General features: G+C 37.7%; 1 protein-coding gene across 2 annotated transcripts in view; it reads right to left on the reverse strand.

Annotated features, from left to right (window-relative positions):
• Window positions 1–18098, reverse strand: part of SLITRK6 (SLIT and NTRK like family member 6) — an 87942-nt gene that overhangs the window by 64537 nt on the left and 5307 nt on the right. The window contains exon 1 of one of the 2 annotated variants that reach the window (XM_053707847.1): window positions 13615–13648. The exons of the other annotated variant lie outside the window; for it this stretch is intronic. The gene's annotated coding sequence lies outside the window, so the exon portion shown is untranslated. Of the gene's footprint in view, window positions 1–13614; window positions 13649–18098 lie in introns of those variants that run through there. 2 annotated transcript variants of the gene reach the window in all.

The raw sequence follows: 18098 nt of genomic DNA on the forward strand, positions 1-18098 counted from the left end.
GATATTCAGGTCTGGGGCTTGGGATGGCTGTTCCAGAACATTGTACTTGCTCCTCTGCATAAATGCCAGAGTAGATTTTGATCAGTGTTTTGGGTCTTGTCTTGTTGAAATATCCAGTTTCGGCTTAACTTCAACTTTGTGACTGATTCCTCAGCATTATTCTCAAGTATCTGTTGATATTGAGTGGAATCCATGTGACCCTCAACTTTAAAAATATTCCCATTACTGGCACTGGCCACACAGCCCCACAGCATGATGGAACATCCACCAAATTTTACTGTGGCTAGCAAGTGTTTGTCTTGGAACGCTGTGTTCTTTTGCCACCATGAATAATGCCCCTTGTTATGACCAAATAACTCAATCTTTGTTTTATCAGTCCACAGCACCTTCTTCCAAAATGAAGCTGGCTTGTCCAAATGTGCATTTGCATACCTCAATGGACTCTGTTTGTGGTGTGTGTGCAGAAAAGGCTTCCTCCGCATCACTCTCCCATACGCTGAATTGTTGAACAATGAACAGTGACACCATCAAGATGATGTTGTAGGTCTTTGGAGGTGGTCTGTGGGCTGTTTTTGACCGTTCTCACCATCCTTTGCCTCTCCAATATTTTACTTCTGGCCTATGTTCCTCACAGTGGACACTGACAGCTTAAATCTCAGCAATAGCTTTTTGTAGCCTTCCCCTAAACCATAATGTTGAACAATCTTTGTTTTCAGGTCATTTGAGAGTTGTTTTGATGCCCCCATGTTGCCACTCTTCAGATGAGAGTCAAAGAGAACAACAACTTGCAATTGGCCACCTTAAATACCTTTTATCATGATTGGATTCACCTGTCTATGAAGGTCAAGGCTTAATGGGCTCACCAAACCAATTGTGTGTTCCAATTAATCAGTGCTATGTAGTTACAGGTATTCAAATCAACAAAATGACAAGGGTGCCCAAATGTATGCACCTGTCTAATTTCAATTTGATGTATATTGCACATTTTCTGTTAATCCAATAAACCTCATTTCACTACTGAAATATGACAGTGTCCTTCAGTTATTTGATAGATCAAAATTAAATTGCTGATCCAAACACCCATTTATTTATAAATAAAAATCATGGAAATTGTCTGGGGTGCCTAAACTTTTGCATACAACTGTATATATCTATAGACATAGATATACAGGTATTTACAATAAAAAAACACATTGTTCTATATATGAAGAAAATTGGAATGTAACATTCTCATCATTTTTGTCGGGTTAGCATGCAAGTATAGGTTGTTTTCAGTTTGCACTCTCCATTGACTTCTATGGAGAAAATATGTTAACGCAGTTCCAATATTTGGTTAGCGTGCATCAGGTTTTCTTGGACGACATGGAAAATGATTAGAAGATACTTGATATACTTTTCACACTCTTAAATATACTGGCAAAAAGGAGTTTATCACGGTTGTTTGTGCGCTTCGGTGTAGTGCTTGTATCAAGAGCGAGCTCAATTGAAGCTAATGTGTGTCGGGATAGCCTGTTCTCAGAGAATAAATAGTACATATTCTGCTATGTGAAGAAAATTGGAAAGTGAAATATTCATATTTTCATGATGGGTTAGGGCACTTGAGAATATGTGATTGGGTTTTCACGTTGGTAGGGTATGGTTTTTCCACTTTATTTGCTCCATTGACTTCTATCGGGAAATATGTTAACACATGCACAATATCCTAAGATTTGGCTAGATTACGAGTTTTGTCGTTAAGGCCGTGCATTGCTAACGCTCAGTTCCAGCTCACCGCTCACCTACAAACAACGCTGGTATTACAGGTTTTTTTTCAACCCGGCGTTAGCCTCTAAAAAGTAAGCGGAGAGCAAAATTTAGCTCCACATCTCACCTCAATACCAGCGTTGCTTACGGTAGCGGTGAGCTGGCTAAATGTGCTTGTGCACGATTTCCCCATAGGAAACAATGGGGCTGAGTCGGCTGAAAAAAAGTCTGACACCTGCAAAAAAGCAGCGTTCAGCTTCTAACGCAGCCCCATTGTTTCCTATGGGGAAACACTTTTAATGTCTACACCTAACACCCTAACATGAACCCCGAGTCTAAACACCCCTAATCTTATACTTATTAACATCTAATCTGCCGTCCCCGACATCGTCGCCACCTGCATTATATTATTATCCCCTAATCTGCCGCTTCGTACACCGCCGCCACTTACATTATACATATGAACCCCTAATCTGCTGCCCTCAACATCGCCGACACCTACATTATATTTATTAACCCCTACTCTGCCCCCCCAATGTCTCCGCAACTATATTAAATGTATTAACCCCTAATCTGGTGCCGCCAACGTCGCCGCCACTATAATAAAGTTATTAACACCTAAATCTAAGTCTAACCCTAATCCTAACACCCCCTAACTTAAATATAATTGAAATAAATCTAAATAAAATAACTACAATTAAATAAATTATTCCTATTTAAAACTAAATACTTACCTATAAAATAAACCCTAAGCTAGCTACAATATAACTGACAGTTACATTGTAGCTATCTCAGGGTTTATTTTTATTTTACAGGCTACTTTGTATTTATTTTAACTAGGTACAATAGTTATTAAATAGTTATTAACTATTTAATAACTACCTAGTTAAAATAAAGACAAATTTACCTGTAAAATAAACCCTAACCTAAGTTACAATTATACCTAACACTACACTATAATTAAATTAATTCCCTAAACTAATTACAATTAAATACAATTAAATAAACTAATAGGATTCTATCAGCCAATCGGAATTAAGGTAGGAAAAATCCTATTGGCTGATCCAATCAGCCAATAGGATTGAGCTCACATTCTATTGGCTGATTGGAACAGCCAGTAGAATGCAAGCTCAAACTTATTGGCTTATTGGATCAGCCAATAGGATTGATCTTCAATTCTATTGGCTGATGCAATCAGCCAATAGGATTTTTCCTACCTTAATTGCGATTGGCTGATAGAATCCTATCATCCAATCGGAATTCAAGGGATGCCATCTTGGATGACGTCATTTAAAGGAACCTTCATTCGTCGGGAGTCGTCGGAAGAAGAGGATGCTCCGCGTCGGCTGGCTTCAAGATGGACCCGCTCCGCTCCGGTTGGATGAAGATAGAAGATGCCGGCTGGATGAAGACTTTTGCCCGTCTGGATGCCCTCTTCTGCCCGGATCGGATGAAGACTTCTGCCCCTCTGGAGGTCCATTTGCGCCCGGCTGGGTGAAGACGTCTCAAGGTAGGGTGATCTTCAAGGGGTTACTGTTAGGTTTTATTAAGGGGGGATTGGGTGGGTTTTAGAGTAGGGTTGGGTATGTGGGTGGTGGGTTTTAATGTTGGGGGGGATTGTATTTTTTTTTGCAGGTAAAAGAGCTGATTACTTTGGGGCAATGCCCCGCAAAAGGCCCTTTTAAGGGCTATTTGTAATTTAGTATAGGGTAGGGAATTTTATTATTTTGGGGGCTTTTTTATTTTATTAGGGGGATTAGAGTAGGTTTAATTAGTTTAAAATTGTTTGTGCGCTTCGGTGTAGTGCTTGTATCAAGAGCGAGCTCAATTGAAGCTAATGTGTGTCGGGATAGCCTGTTCTCAGAGAATAAATAGTACATATTCTGCTATGTGAAGAAAATTGGAAAGTGAAATATTCATATTTTCATGATGGGTTAGGGCACTTGAGAATATGTGATTGGGTTTTCACGTTGGTAGGGTATGGTTTTTCCACTTTATTTGCTCCATTGACTTCTATCGGGAAATATGTTAACACATGCACAATATCCTAAGATTTGGCTAGATTACGAGTTTTGTCGTTAAGGCCGTGCATTGCTAACGCTCAGTTCCAGCTCACCGCTCACCTACAAACAACGCTGGTATTACAGGTTTTTTTTCAACCCGGCGTTAGCCTCTAAAAAGTAAGCGGAGAGCAAAATTTAGCTCCACATCTCACCTCAATACCAGCGTTGCTTACGGTAGCGGTGATCTGGCTAAATGTGCTTGTGCACGATTTCCCCATAGGAAACAATGGGGCTGAGTCGGCTGAAAAAAAGTCTGACACCTGCAAAAAAGCAGCGTTCAGCTTCTAACGCAGCCCCATTGTTTCCTATGGGGAAACACTTTTAATGTCTACACCTAACACCCTAACATGAACCCCGAGTCTAAACACCCCTAATCTTATACTTATTAACATCTAATCTGCCGTCCCCGACATCGTCGCCACCTGCATTATATTATTATCCCCTAATCTGCCGCTTCGTACACCGCCGCCACTTACATTATACATATGAACCCCTAATCTGCTGCCCTCAACATCGCCGACACCTACATTATATTTATTAACCCCTACTCTGCCCCCCCAATGTCTCCGCAACTATATTAAATGTATTAACCCCTAATCTGGTGCCGCCAACGTCGCCGCCACTATAATAAAGTTATTAACACCTAAATCTAAGTCTAACCCTAATCCTAACACCCCCTAACTTAAATATAATTGAAATAAATCTAAATAAAATAACTACAATTAAATAAATTATTCCTATTTAAAACTAAATACTTACCTATAAAATAAACCCTAAGCTAGCTACAATATAACTGACAGTTACATTGTAGCTATCTCAGGGTTTATTTTTATTTTACAGGCTACTTTGTATTTATTTTAACTAGGTACAATAGTTATTAAATAGTTAATAACTATTTAATAACTACCTAGTTAAAATAAAGACAAATTTACCTGTAAAATAAACCCTAACCTAAGTTACAATTATACCTAACACTACACTATAATTAAATTAATTCCCTAAACTAATTACAATTAAATACAATTAAATAAACTAATAGGATTCTATCAGCCAATCGGAATTAAGGTAGGAAAAATCCTATTGGCTGATCCAATCAGCCAATAGGATTGAGCTCACATTCTATTGGCTGATTGGAACAGCCAGTAGAATGCAAGCTCAAACTTATTGGCTTATTGGATCAGCCAATAGGATTGATCTTCAATTCTATTGGCTGATTGCATCAGCCAATAGGATTTTTCCTACCTTAATTGCGATTGGCTGATAGAATCCTATCATCCAATCGGAATTCAAGGGATGCCATCTTGGATGACGTCATTTAAAGGAACCTTCATTCGTCGGGAGTCGTCGGAAGAAGAGGATGCTCCGCGTCGGCTGGCTTCAAGATGGACCCGCTCCGCTCCGGTTGGATGAAGATAGAAGATGCCGGCTGGATGAAGACTTTTGCCCGTCTGGATGCCCTCTTCTGCCCGGATCGGATGAAGACTTCTGCCCCTCTGGAGGTCCATTTGCGCCCGGCTGGGTGAAGACGTCTCAAGGTAGGGTGATCTTCAAGGGGTTGCTGTTAGGTTTTATTAAGGGGGGATTGGGTGGGTTTTAGAGTAGGGTTGGGTATGTGGGTGGTGGGTTTTAATGTTGGGGGGGATTGTATTTTTTTTTGCAGGTAAAAGAGCTGATTACTTTGGGGCAATGCCCCGCAAAAGGCCCTTTTAAGGGCTATTTGTAATTTAGTATAGGGTAGGGAATTTTATTATTTTGGGGGCTTTTTTATTTTATTAGGGGGATTAGAGTAGGTTTAATTAGTTTAAAATTCTTGTAATTATTTTTTTATTTTTTGTAATTTAGTGGGGGGTTTTTCCGTAATTTAGTTTATTTTATTTAATTGTATTTAATTGTACTTAGTTTAGGGAATTAATTTAATTATAGTGTAGAGTTAGGTGTAATTGTAACTTAGTTTAGGTTTTATTTTACTGGTAAATTTGTATTTATTTTAGCTAGGTAGTTATTAAATAGTTAATAACTATTTTAATAACTATTGTACCTAGTTAAAATAAATACAAACTTGCATGTAAAATAAAAATAAACCCTAAGATAGCTACAATGTATCTATTAGTTATATTTTAGCTATCTTAGGGTTTATTTTATAGGTAAGTATTTAGTTTTAAATAGGAATAATTTAGTTAATTGTAGTAGTTTTATTTCGTTTTATTTAAATTATATTTAAGTTAAGGTTATTTTAAGACTTAGGTTTAGGGGTTAATAAATTTAGTAAAGTGTCGGCGACGTTGTGAGCGGCAGATTAGGGGTTAATAAATGTAGGTAGGTGTCGGCGAAGTTAGGGATGGCAGATTAGGGGTTAATAAAATTTAACTAGTGTTTGTGAGGCAGGAGTGCGGCGGTTTAGGGGCGGCGGTTTAGGGGTTAATACATTTAATTTAGTGGCGGCGATGTCCGGTCGGCAGATTAGGGGTTAAAAACTTTAGTTAAGTGTTTGCAATGTGGGGGGAGGGCCTCAGTTTAGGGGTTAATAGGTAGTTTATGGGTGTTAGTGTACTTTTCAGCACTTTAGTTAAGAGTTTTATGTTACAGCGTTAGCCCATAAAACTCTTAACTACTGACTTTTAAATGTGTTAGGGGTCTTGACAGGAGAGGGTGTACCGCTCACTTTCTCCAAGACTCGTAATTCCAACGTTAGGAAAATCCCATTAAAAAGATAGAATACGCAATTGACGTAAGGGGATTTGCAGTATGCTCGAGTCGCGAAGAAAAAGTGAGCGGTACACCCGTACCTGCCAGACTCGTAATACCAGCGGGCGTTAAAAAGCAGCGTTGAGACCCCTCAATGCTGCTTTTTAAGGCTAATGCAAGACTTGTAATCTAGGCGATTGTTTTTTTGCATGCATCAGTTAGCATGCAAAAGTAAAACGTGGGAAAGGTAAATATGTCTTACTTTTAGGACTTTGTCCAAATCACTTGGAGAACTCCTATACTGAAAATGTTTAAAGTGAAAGCGGCTGGACTTTCATAAATATGAAGTGTGAACAGTAAAAGGTAAATGATTGTTTGTGTCTATGAGAGCTTATGTGTGTCTTTTCATTGTGTACCTTCATTAAATCATTCTCTTTACTGTGGGCAAATATTGACAGGTCATACCAGTGTTTACTTTTCAAGGTAATTACAGTTTATTGTCACAATGCATTTATGGAGATCCAACCGCCTTTATTTTTAACAGTTTTGTTTGCTTTATAACATGTTTCATTATAATTAACTCATAACTGCCAACATAAATATAAAATAATTAAAGAACACTTTGTAGCAGAATAATAAGTAGATACTGGCCAGAGAAAATCATGATTCTCACAGGCCCACCAAATCTAAACCATCCAAAAGTACCCAATGTAAAGTGCACAAGATATGCATATAATAAAAAATATTGGTTTTTTTTTGTAAACTGCAAGAGATTCATTAAAACTAGTTCCCTAAGTTAGACTCATTATTTTATATAGTAAATTGAAGGAGACTCAGATGCCACAATAACAATATACAAACAAACGTCTAAATAAGACAACAGGGACGATTTATCAAGCTCCGTATGGAGCTTGATGAACCTGTTTTCGCGCAAGCCTTCAGGCTCGCCGGAAACAGAAGTTATGAAGCAGCAGTCTAAAGACCGCTGCTCCATAACTTGTCCACCTGCTCTGAGGCCGTAGACAGCGATCAACACGATCAAATGCAATTGCGCTGATTGAAACCCCCTGCTAGCAGCTGATTGGTCGAAAATCTGCAGGGGGCGGCATTGCACCAGCAGTTCACAAGAACTGCTGGTGCAATGATAAATACTGACAGTGTATGCTGTCGGCATTTATCGATGTGCAGCGGACATGATACGCTATATTGTATCATGTCCGCTAGCACTATGATAAATCTACCCCAAAGACCTCTTTTTTGATTTCCACTTTAACAGACACCCATTTAAAACAAACTTATACCTCAGGATGTATTTTCAGAATGCTGGACAAACTCCTGGGCAAGTTACAAAATGCAATAGAAAGCAAAACCAGTTTGCAAGTTTGTTAACTTTAATAGTAGGTATTGTGTAAAAAAAATAAAACCTATTTATTACAGTGTTCATCACCATAGGTAACCATGCAGTGTATATCCAATACAGAAATGTTATATAATGTACACACTGGTATAAAAATAAAGTTTGCACAGAATCCAGAAGATAAGAAGCTGAAACTCAAGTTTCATATAAGGTTCAAGCTGCTTTCCATAGAACATATTAGAAATCTCTGAAAGCCTACAAATAGGGAAGCTGTATTTTTTGTTTTAATGTTTTTTGTTTTAATTTAAAAAAAAAAACTTAATTATTTAGGGGGCTTTGGAATAAGAACTATACAGTTGTCTTAATTGCTAAGACTAAAGAGGAATTGTTCCTCAAAAATAAAATTTGAATACCATGCAGAGATTATGTGTAAAAATTTTATAGATAGAGGATATTCACATAATTTGATAAAATCGACTTTAAACAAAGTAAGAAAACTTAAGCGAAACGATCTGCTGTATTGCAGGAAAAATGTTAAGAATGAAAACTATATTAGATTCATAAACACTTACAACTGCAAATGGCAAAATATAAGAGAGATTTTGTCACACAACTGGCATTTACTTTCCCTTGATGACAAAATTGTAGAAAAAGTTGGAAGTAAACCTCTTTTGACTGCAAAGAAATCTTATAACTTAAAGGATAAGTTAGTCAAAAGTAGATTTGTGAGGTCAGAACCAGATAAATGTTGGTTGAATAGACACCAACAAGTAAAAGGTAACTTTCCCTGTGGGCATTGCGTATACTGTCCCTATATGCGCAAATGTAAAACATTTTCAGCAAATACTGGGAAACATTTTGACATTAGATGCTTCTCTAATTGTAACACCGTTGGTGTGGTATATCTCCTGAGCTGCTCCTGTCCCCTGTTCTATGTAGGTAAAACCAAACGCATGTTCAAGGACAGGATACAGGAGCACCGGGATGATATCCTTTATGAGAGAGACACTAGTGTAGCACGACATTTCAAAGATGTCCACAATAGTAATACTTCCTCCTTAAAGTTTGTAGCAATTGATCAGGGAATCATGAATGGTAGAGGTGGGGACAATAATGCTTGTCTTCTTAAAAAAGAAGCAAGATGGACATATGTGCTTCAGACAGTGTCCCCTCTTGGCCTGAATGAGAGAATAGAATATGGATCCTTCTTAAACTAAAATAGTTTTCCTAGCGAATACAGATAGCATTATATAGCTAAATACATAATTACTTCTTCATACTATTTTATTCACAATCCTTATCATTTATATAACTAATATCTATGGAATAATCAAGGTGGAAAGGAATTTCCTTAGCTTACAAGCTGCATCTCAGCCAATCCATAGGATTTAAGTACTATAAGTGGTAACAATGGTACTCCTTAAATTAAGGCATAATGCGAACAAGTCGCTATTATTTTTCTAACACTTTGTATAGTCTAATCATTAATTCACTCTAGACCTTTTGTCTAGATACACAGGAAAATAATTAGTTTCACTTTGTGTGTCCTTTTGACATAGTTTGCTTCAAGCTCTGCACACTTCGGTTTTCTTCTAAATGCCGTGATTTTTTGTTTCTTTCCTAACTTGCTACTAACCTTGCTTAACCGCCAGAGATATATCACACTGTATTTTTATCTATATCAACCCTGTGCCTGTTGATGTTCTTTATAGGTAAATATTAAAGTGAAGTAGAAGGGTAAACGAACAGCTTTTCTTAAAACTAGGGGTCACACCTTTAACAAAGATAATGGGCTGGTATAAACACACCTCTCTATACTGGCAGGTGAGCAATCAATAAAAGCAGCAAGTTCCATTCCTGATCGACAGTCCTGACGAGGCCCCGACCGCACAGCATTGTGGGGCGAAACGCGCGTCGACCTAATCATATTGAAGCAGCAGTAGATGCACCTGTAAAGATTGGCGGGTGCATTTTCGAAAGGAGCCGGAAAAGTTTCTGTGGCAGAGGCGTAAGAAATCAGCTTACCGACATACGGAGTTTCAAGTCTGACCTGTGTTCTCTGGAGCAAAGATACAGACCGTTACCTGTTGGGAGTGAAAGGACGTCAGAGGAGGAATCCCGGTCCACTTACCTGAATGCCTCTTTGCCCAGCATACCCGGATCACGCTGCAACAAACAAGGTCGTATACATTTGTTACAATTACATGTGCTGCTCAAGGATAAGGAGCTGAAAATTGCTGAGATTGGAGATATCAGGCGAAATGATATTTGAGGACGCTCTTACCTCGATAATGTCAGTTTCGACCAGCAGTGTTTAATGCCTTATCAGTGACTTAGAGACTCTAAGCAATATACTACATCAAGTCTTTTATCAGGACTTTACATAACAAGATTGATATATCTTTCAGTGTTCTCAGTCACTATTTGTTGACATTATCCGCTAACCTTTGTATCTATGTATCTCTGTTATTTTGTGGCTCATATTGTCCTACGGTAATCTGTATACACATACATACTGTGGTCTATTTATCCACTTTAGTGGGGCCCCACATGTGCTATGACAATTGCATGCTAGCTTTGTTTCTATTAGGAATAAATATCATGGCTTTTTGAGTTAACCGAGGTGTGTCAGATGTTTTTTTTGTGTCTGGATACTAATGTTTCAGCCTTTAATCTGCATATCAGATCAATTAGGAGTATTTTGTGCTGAGTGCTGTATTCCCCTTCTTTACACATAGTATTCTCATACAGCTCTGCTATGTATATATATTTTTCTTCTATAAAAATATACTGAATCTATATAATTTATTTTGGGGTCTGCACCAGGCCTATGTTCAGCTAAACACTGGCTAGGTATAAAATTCTGTTAGTTTTTTCAAATTTATAAACACTATTTACTAGGTGTTTTTGAAGAATATAGTTTCTCTCCCTATTGCTATTTTCAGTTCTAAATATATATATACATATTTAGACATGTATATGTATGCATGTCTTTGAGCCTTTATAATTTTTGTGTGCAATATTTTTTATTAATAATTATTATTAGATAGTGTTATTGTGAGTGTATTTATACTTTGTAATGTATTTTTGATGTGTTTTGTAACACTTTTATGTTTCGTGAAACAGTTAACCATAGCTAAGTAAATTGTGATTGCGCTCAAGTTATTGTGTTAACTTTCAACTCGTAATACCAGCAGTAAGCTCAACAAGCGCAAACCCTCATGATAAACCTCATCACTCGGGTGCAAATGTTTGTTCTCCACTCGTAATCTAGCCCACAATGGGTACTGACAAGGCTAACTATTTATTGAGATAGCTTTATTTGAGCAAACTATTGGTACCCATGTGTTCTGGTGAACTGCTTGTGCAATACCGCCCCATGCAGATTCGCGGACAATCGTCCGCTAGCATAGGGTGTCAATCAATCCGATCGTATAGGATTGGGGGGATTGATGTCCGCAGCCTCAGAGGCAGCGGACTAGTTAAGGATCAGCAGTCTCAATACCGCTGTTTCATAACTGCTATTTCCGGCAAGCCAAAAGGTTTGCACGGAAACAGGAGCATCAGGGGCCATTCTGCCCTTGATATATTGGCCCCCAGGTCTGTACCTCTAGAGAATCCATTTGGTCTGATAATCAGTAGTGGTGTTGCTCCCAGGTTCTATCTGTTTCCCATATGTCCCCTCTGGGTGCCCCCTGAAAAACAGGATTCACAGTATAGGGAAAGTGTTTGGATTTGCCTTTAAAAATATGATAGCAGGATTTCCAAGATGGTCACAAATAAATACGTCACCATATTTGTACAGGAAGTGCATATAATCTGGCATGGACTAAAGTGGAAGGATGACTCACAGTCACAAATAAAAAGATCCTATTGCTCCTTTGTAGCTACAGTTTAGCTTATGCTGTTTGTAAACATCCACTGCAGAATTAAGGATCCCATCACAGCCTTTGCCCAGTGGCTCAGTAAAGTCTATTTATGCCCCTAGTTACAATGTTCCTGCCATATAGCGCTTAGGACACATGCACGCTCCCAAGTCCACTTAGGTATGTTATTTAACAAAAAATACTGAGAGAACAAAGTACTTTTGAGAAACTGTAAATTGGAAAATGATTTAAAACGGCATTCTTTATTTGAATCATAAAAATTGTATTTTGACATTTTTGTCCCTCATTGGCAACTACTTCCCTCTAATAGGCAAATGTGGAGACTGTGTGTAACTGGTTAGGACCTTGATTTTGAAGTATACATTGTGTAAATATTACAGCATTTTCTTTATGCGTATGCCTGGGAAATAGCTGTTATTTTATTGAGTTTGGAAAACCTTAGCTCAGACTTTTTGCTGATTTGAAGTATGGTTACCTAACCTTTTTTTTCTGTTATACACTGAAATATACACGTGAAAAAAATGTTTCCATTAGCTGTATTTTGAAAGGAGAAACTTTCATTAATACACTTTGAGTACCTTAATTCTAAATTAGAAACATAAGGAATAGTAGGCAGTAAACTGTCCAGCACAATTTCTCCCTAAATGACTCTAAAGTTTCTTCATGATCGATGGCAGTTTACAACTTCTGAACACCAAATGTGACCAGCCTTCAAGTATCAAGTAAACACTGTTTGACAGATAAAAAAGCTGTAGGTTATAAAATACAGTTACATTACCAAAGGTCAAAGCAGAGAGAATATAAGAACATAGGTTACCCAGGATACGTGTATGTGATTATAAGTAAATATGCAGTGTGTTTAACTTATAAGTGCCTTTTTATTGTGTATATATTGTGTATGTATTACAGCATTTTGTAAGTATGTATATATAGGGAACAGTTTTCGTTTGGGGTACCTTGGAATTTTTACCTCATTATGTGTAGTATATTGAGGTTACATTATTTGTTAAGGTGGGTCATACTATCCTCTCTTCACATCTTCTGCGTAGTTATGTATACATGTATTTGGAGAAAGACAGCTGACCACAACACAACTCTGTTGCTTTTCACAGAACAAAGCCAAAGGGCTAATATAAATATTGAGGTATTTTTTTATGCCATAATGGAGGACAAAAATAAATCCTACCTTTTATTAAAGGGATCTGACAAGGAAAAACATCTGAAAAAATTATGTTGCAGGACATATCTAGTGCTTAAAGTGATAGTAAACTTTACATGTTTTTAACTCAGGTCCGGAACCTAAACAATATTTTACAGAGACCTTAACTGATTACTTCTAATAAAGTTGAGCTGTAACTTACTTTTTTATCAAGCTGTGTCATTCTAATACTCTACGCTCCAGCCGCCCATTCAAACTCATATTTAGCTTACAAAAAAAAAAAGTGGGCGCCCACAGAACGGGGTATTGGAATGGCACGGCTAGATTAAAAAGTAAGTTATAGCGCAACTTTCTTAGAAGTGATCAGTTAAGGTCCCTGTAAAATATTACTTAGATTCCAGACCAGATTTAAAACCATGTAAAGTTTACCATCACTTTAAGAGGCATATATATGTAATTTGCTCTTGATTTGCTTATTAGCTATCTCCATTTCAGTAGCAGTTAAATATTACAATAAAAATGTGTTTTTTTTTTCTTTTTGGAGTACAGTGATTATATTTAGTTTGTTATTTGGAGTCATGTCCCTTTATTGTAAATGGTTTTATTCTGACCACCTATATAGGACCTTATTCAAAATCAAGCAAAATGTCAATTCACTGCATAATTTGTTTGACCAATTGAATCCCTTTAAAAAATAAAGAAGGCCAGTCTGATACATACAGCTTGTCGTCCAATGTGCATTGTTTATGACATGTTGTAGCAAAATGTACGTGCCTGCATTATTTCACTCTTCTATTATATTGTCTTGGAATGCCATTTAAAAATAAATAGAGAACACAAACATGCTTCTATTGTCACTGCTGACGAGCACTGTAAGCAATGGAGAGAAAAGAACTACATAACTGTACATGCATAATACATCATTTTCATTTTGGCCCAATTAAAGATTTCATCTTTTTATATATTTAAGTACCTACAGGACCAAAATTAAAGGTCCATTATACACTCATTTTTTCTTTGCATAAATGTTTTGTAGATGATCTATTTATAAAGCCCATAAAGTTTTTTTTTTTTTAAAAAAATGTATAGTTTTGCTTATTTTTAAATAACATTGCTCTGATTTTCAGACTCCTAACCAAGCCCCAAAGTTTTATTTGAATACCGTCAGCTACCTTCTCCAGCTTGCTCCTGTTTGTGTAAAAGGTCTTTTCATATACAAAAGAAGGGGGAGGGGCGAGTGTCTTATTTCCCACTTGCAGTGGGCTTTCCAGCTACCTTTTCAACAGAGCTAAACTGACAGCTTCTAAGTAAGTTTTTAAACCATTTTATACTGGATTTTTATATCAGTATCTGTGCATCTTATTCTTTATAGTAGTGTCTATTACATGCAGTTACATGAAAATGAGTGTATACTGTCCCTTTAAGTTACAGGGGAAAAAAATACTGAAAAGGAAAAATAAAAAATGCTTACAATAAAAAACTGTTAAAGAAACCACCCAAAAAAACTAAAATGTAAGGAAATGTGACACAAATTAAAGCAAACACACTTTGAAAATACAATGCACGTTTTTTTAATAAAGTCCTTATATTAACAAATTTTATTAACAGACGTTTTGCCTAATGGTGCTTTTTTTTTAAACTATGACCTAGTATTCATTTCTCTTGTAAACTATGTAAACAGGTAGAAATAAGTATCCCCATTAAAGTCTAGGGAGATGTTACCACCCATTTATACAGTTTACAACAGCAATGGAAACTATGCTTATGTGTTCAACCTTTTGCATAGGTTAAAGAAACTTTGAAAAAGTGCATGCATTTTAAAACATAATACTGTAAGAAAGTAGAGAAAGTTTATATCTCAACCAAGCTGAAGATTTTTACACTTGAACATCATCTACAGGAATGGTAGGCATGCCAGGAACCTCTGATTCAATAGACATGTGCAAAGTGAAGCAGTAACCATAGCCGTAATTAGAACTCACTAGGCCCCAGGTCAAAGTCTGTGGCAAGGCCCCCCTAATTTTGTATATATATATATATACAAAACACGGTAGGGGACAGCACTCTCAGGCAGGACCGGGTGCACATCCCATGACCCTGTAACATGCACAGCCCTGGGTGCAAGACACAGCACTCTCAGGAAGCTGCACTGTCCACAGAGCCACAGGCAGTTAACCCCAGACAGGTCTGGGTGCACGGCCCAAATGGGTAAATTACAAAAAATAAATACGATAATATAGCACACAAAGAAAGTCCAGAACTCACTTTCAAGCTCACAACTAAGATAAAAAGTAACAATGGAAGAGTAAGTTACCGCATCTGGCCAAATGGGACAAACTCAGGTACCACGTCAAGGTCTCTTCCAAAACCTGGGTCCCTAAACAGCCACACAATGCAGGCTCACAGTCAAACAAACTGGGAAAAATTAAGGGTGCGTGGGTTTATGTAATCTCCCCAGACATATATATATAAATAAATTATTTAGCAAATGCACTCACCAAATCAGATAAGCAGCTACCAGGGTGCTGCGTAGAAAGATACAGCAAATTACAATTTAATTCACTGAAGAATAGGCACTGCACTCACCGGTTTTATTATGATATAAAACATCACATTTAGTTGAACAGTTTAAAACAGCTTAAAGCAGAATGTTCCCCAATGCTGCTTTAAGCTGTTTTTAACTGTTCAAATAATGTAACGTTTTATATCATACTAAAGCCGGTGAGTGCAGTGCCTATTCTTCAGTGAACGGAATAATAAATTGCTGTATCTATCTACGCAGCACCCTGGTAGCTGCTTATCTGATTTGGTGAGTGCATTTGCTTTCCAAATGTCCAACTGTCCCTGATATACAGAGTTGTCTCCTATGGGCTGATTTATCAACTTGCGGGCGAACATGATTCGCTATAGCGAATCATTTCCACTGACATTGTTAAATGCAGACAGCACATTTATCATTGCACAAGCATTTCTTTTGAAATGCTTGTGCAATGTCGCCCCCAGGGGTGTCATTTATCCCAATTGTATTAGATTGGAATGATTGCAGTCCGCCACCTCAGAGGTGGTGGACGAATTAAGGAGCAGTGTTCTTATGACCGCTGCTTCTTAAATCTTGTTTCCAGCAAGCCGAAAACATTGGGGGTAAATTGCAGCATCCACAGCTTGGTAAATCTACCCCCCTAGCGTCAACCCCTAACTCCAACAACCATTATAGATTCTGTGTTGTCACAACCTACAACATTAACACATTCTGGAGAGTCACTGCATATTAATAAAGGGACATTATACACTCAATTTTTCTTTGCATAAATGTTTTGTAGATGATCTATTTATAAAGCCCATAAAGTTTTTTTAAAAATGTATAGTTTTTTTTTAAATGTATAGTTTTGCTTACTTTTGCTCTGATTTTCAGACTCAAAACCAAGCCTTAAAGTTTTATGTGAATACCGTCAGCTACCTTCTCCAGCTTGCTCCTGTTTGGTAAAAAGGGTCTTTTCATATGCAAAAGAAGGGGGAGGGGGGAGTGTCTTATTTGCCACTTGCAGTGGGCTTTCCAACTACCTTTTCAACAGAGCCAAACTAACAGCTTCTAAGTACGTTTTTAAACAGTTTTATACTGGATTTTTATATCAGTATCTGTGCATCTTATTCTTTATAGTAGTGTCTATTACATGCAGTTATATGAAAATGAGTGTATACTGTCCCTTTAAGTACCCTTGCATTCAAATATGTGTCCCATATTCCAACTTTTCGATAACTGTCACCATCTCAGTTTACACTGGGGTATTACCCAATCAAAAAGTATATTGTGAGTTGATTGTGAGAGTTACTTTCTCTAACATGATTTAAGGACATCACACAAATTTTCTAGGAAAATATCACTTTGTTTATATTGATTTGTATGTGTGATTAAACTATATATACACACAAACATATGCACTTACACACACAAATAAACATATACACATACACACACAAACACATGCACACACACATACACACACAAACACATGCACGCACATATACATGCACACACACATATACACATGCACATATACATGCACACACACACAAACACATGCACTTACACACACAAATAAACATATACACATACACACACAAACACATGCACATGCACACATACACACACAAACACATGCATACATGCACGCACATATACATGCACACACATATAAACATGTACACATGTACACATATACACACACATACAGACACAATTACTGCCCCTAAACTGAGCTAAGAATTTAAAATAAAGAAAGCAAAAGGGAGTTGAAGCACAACCTTGCAAACACCCCTAACAAATACTAAAGCACTAAGAAAAACTAACGCCTAGATTTAGAGTTTTGTCGGTAAAGACCCGCGTAGCTAACGCTGCTTTTTTTCCCAGCGCACCTTTTAAACAACGCTGGTATTTAGAGTTGTCTGAGTGGCTGCGTTAGGCTCAGAAAAGGGAGCGTTGAGCATAATTTAACATCACTTCAACCCTCAATACCAGCATTGCTTACGGTAGCGGTAAGCTGGCAAAACGTGCTCATGCACAATATCCCCATAGGAAACAATGGGGCAGTTGGGGCTGAAAAAAACACCTGCAAAAAAGAAGCGTTAAGCTCCTAACGCAGCCCCATTGTTTCCTATGGGGATACACTTTCTAAGTCTGCACCTAACACCCTAACATGAACCCCGAGTCTAAACACCCCTGACCTTACACTTATTAACCCCTAATCTGCTGCCCCCGCTATCGCTGACACCTGCATTTTATTATTAACCCCTAATCTTCCGACCGGACACTGCCACCACCTACATTATCCCTATGAACCCCTAATCTGCTGCCCCTAACATCGCCGACACCTATATTATATTTATTACCCCTAATCTGCCCCCCCCCCCAACGTCACCGCAACCTAACTACAAGTATTAACCCCTAATCTGCTGACCGGACCTCGCCGCCACTATAATAAATGTATTAACCCCTAAACCGCCGTACTCCCACCTCGCAAACACTATAATAAATTGTATTAACCCCTAATCTGCCCTCCCTAACATCGCCACCACCTACCTGCAATTATTAACCCCAATCTCCCGTCCGCAACGTCGCCACTACTATAATAAAGTTATTAACCCCTAAACCTAAGTCTAACCCTAACACTCCCCTAACCCTAACACCCCCCTGATCAAGTAAAAGA

This window comes from Bombina bombina, chromosome 3 (genome assembly GCF_027579735.1).
Source record: "Bombina bombina isolate aBomBom1 chromosome 3, aBomBom1.pri, whole genome shotgun sequence".
NCBI lineage: Eukaryota > Metazoa > Chordata > Amphibia > Anura > Bombinatoridae > Bombina > Bombina bombina.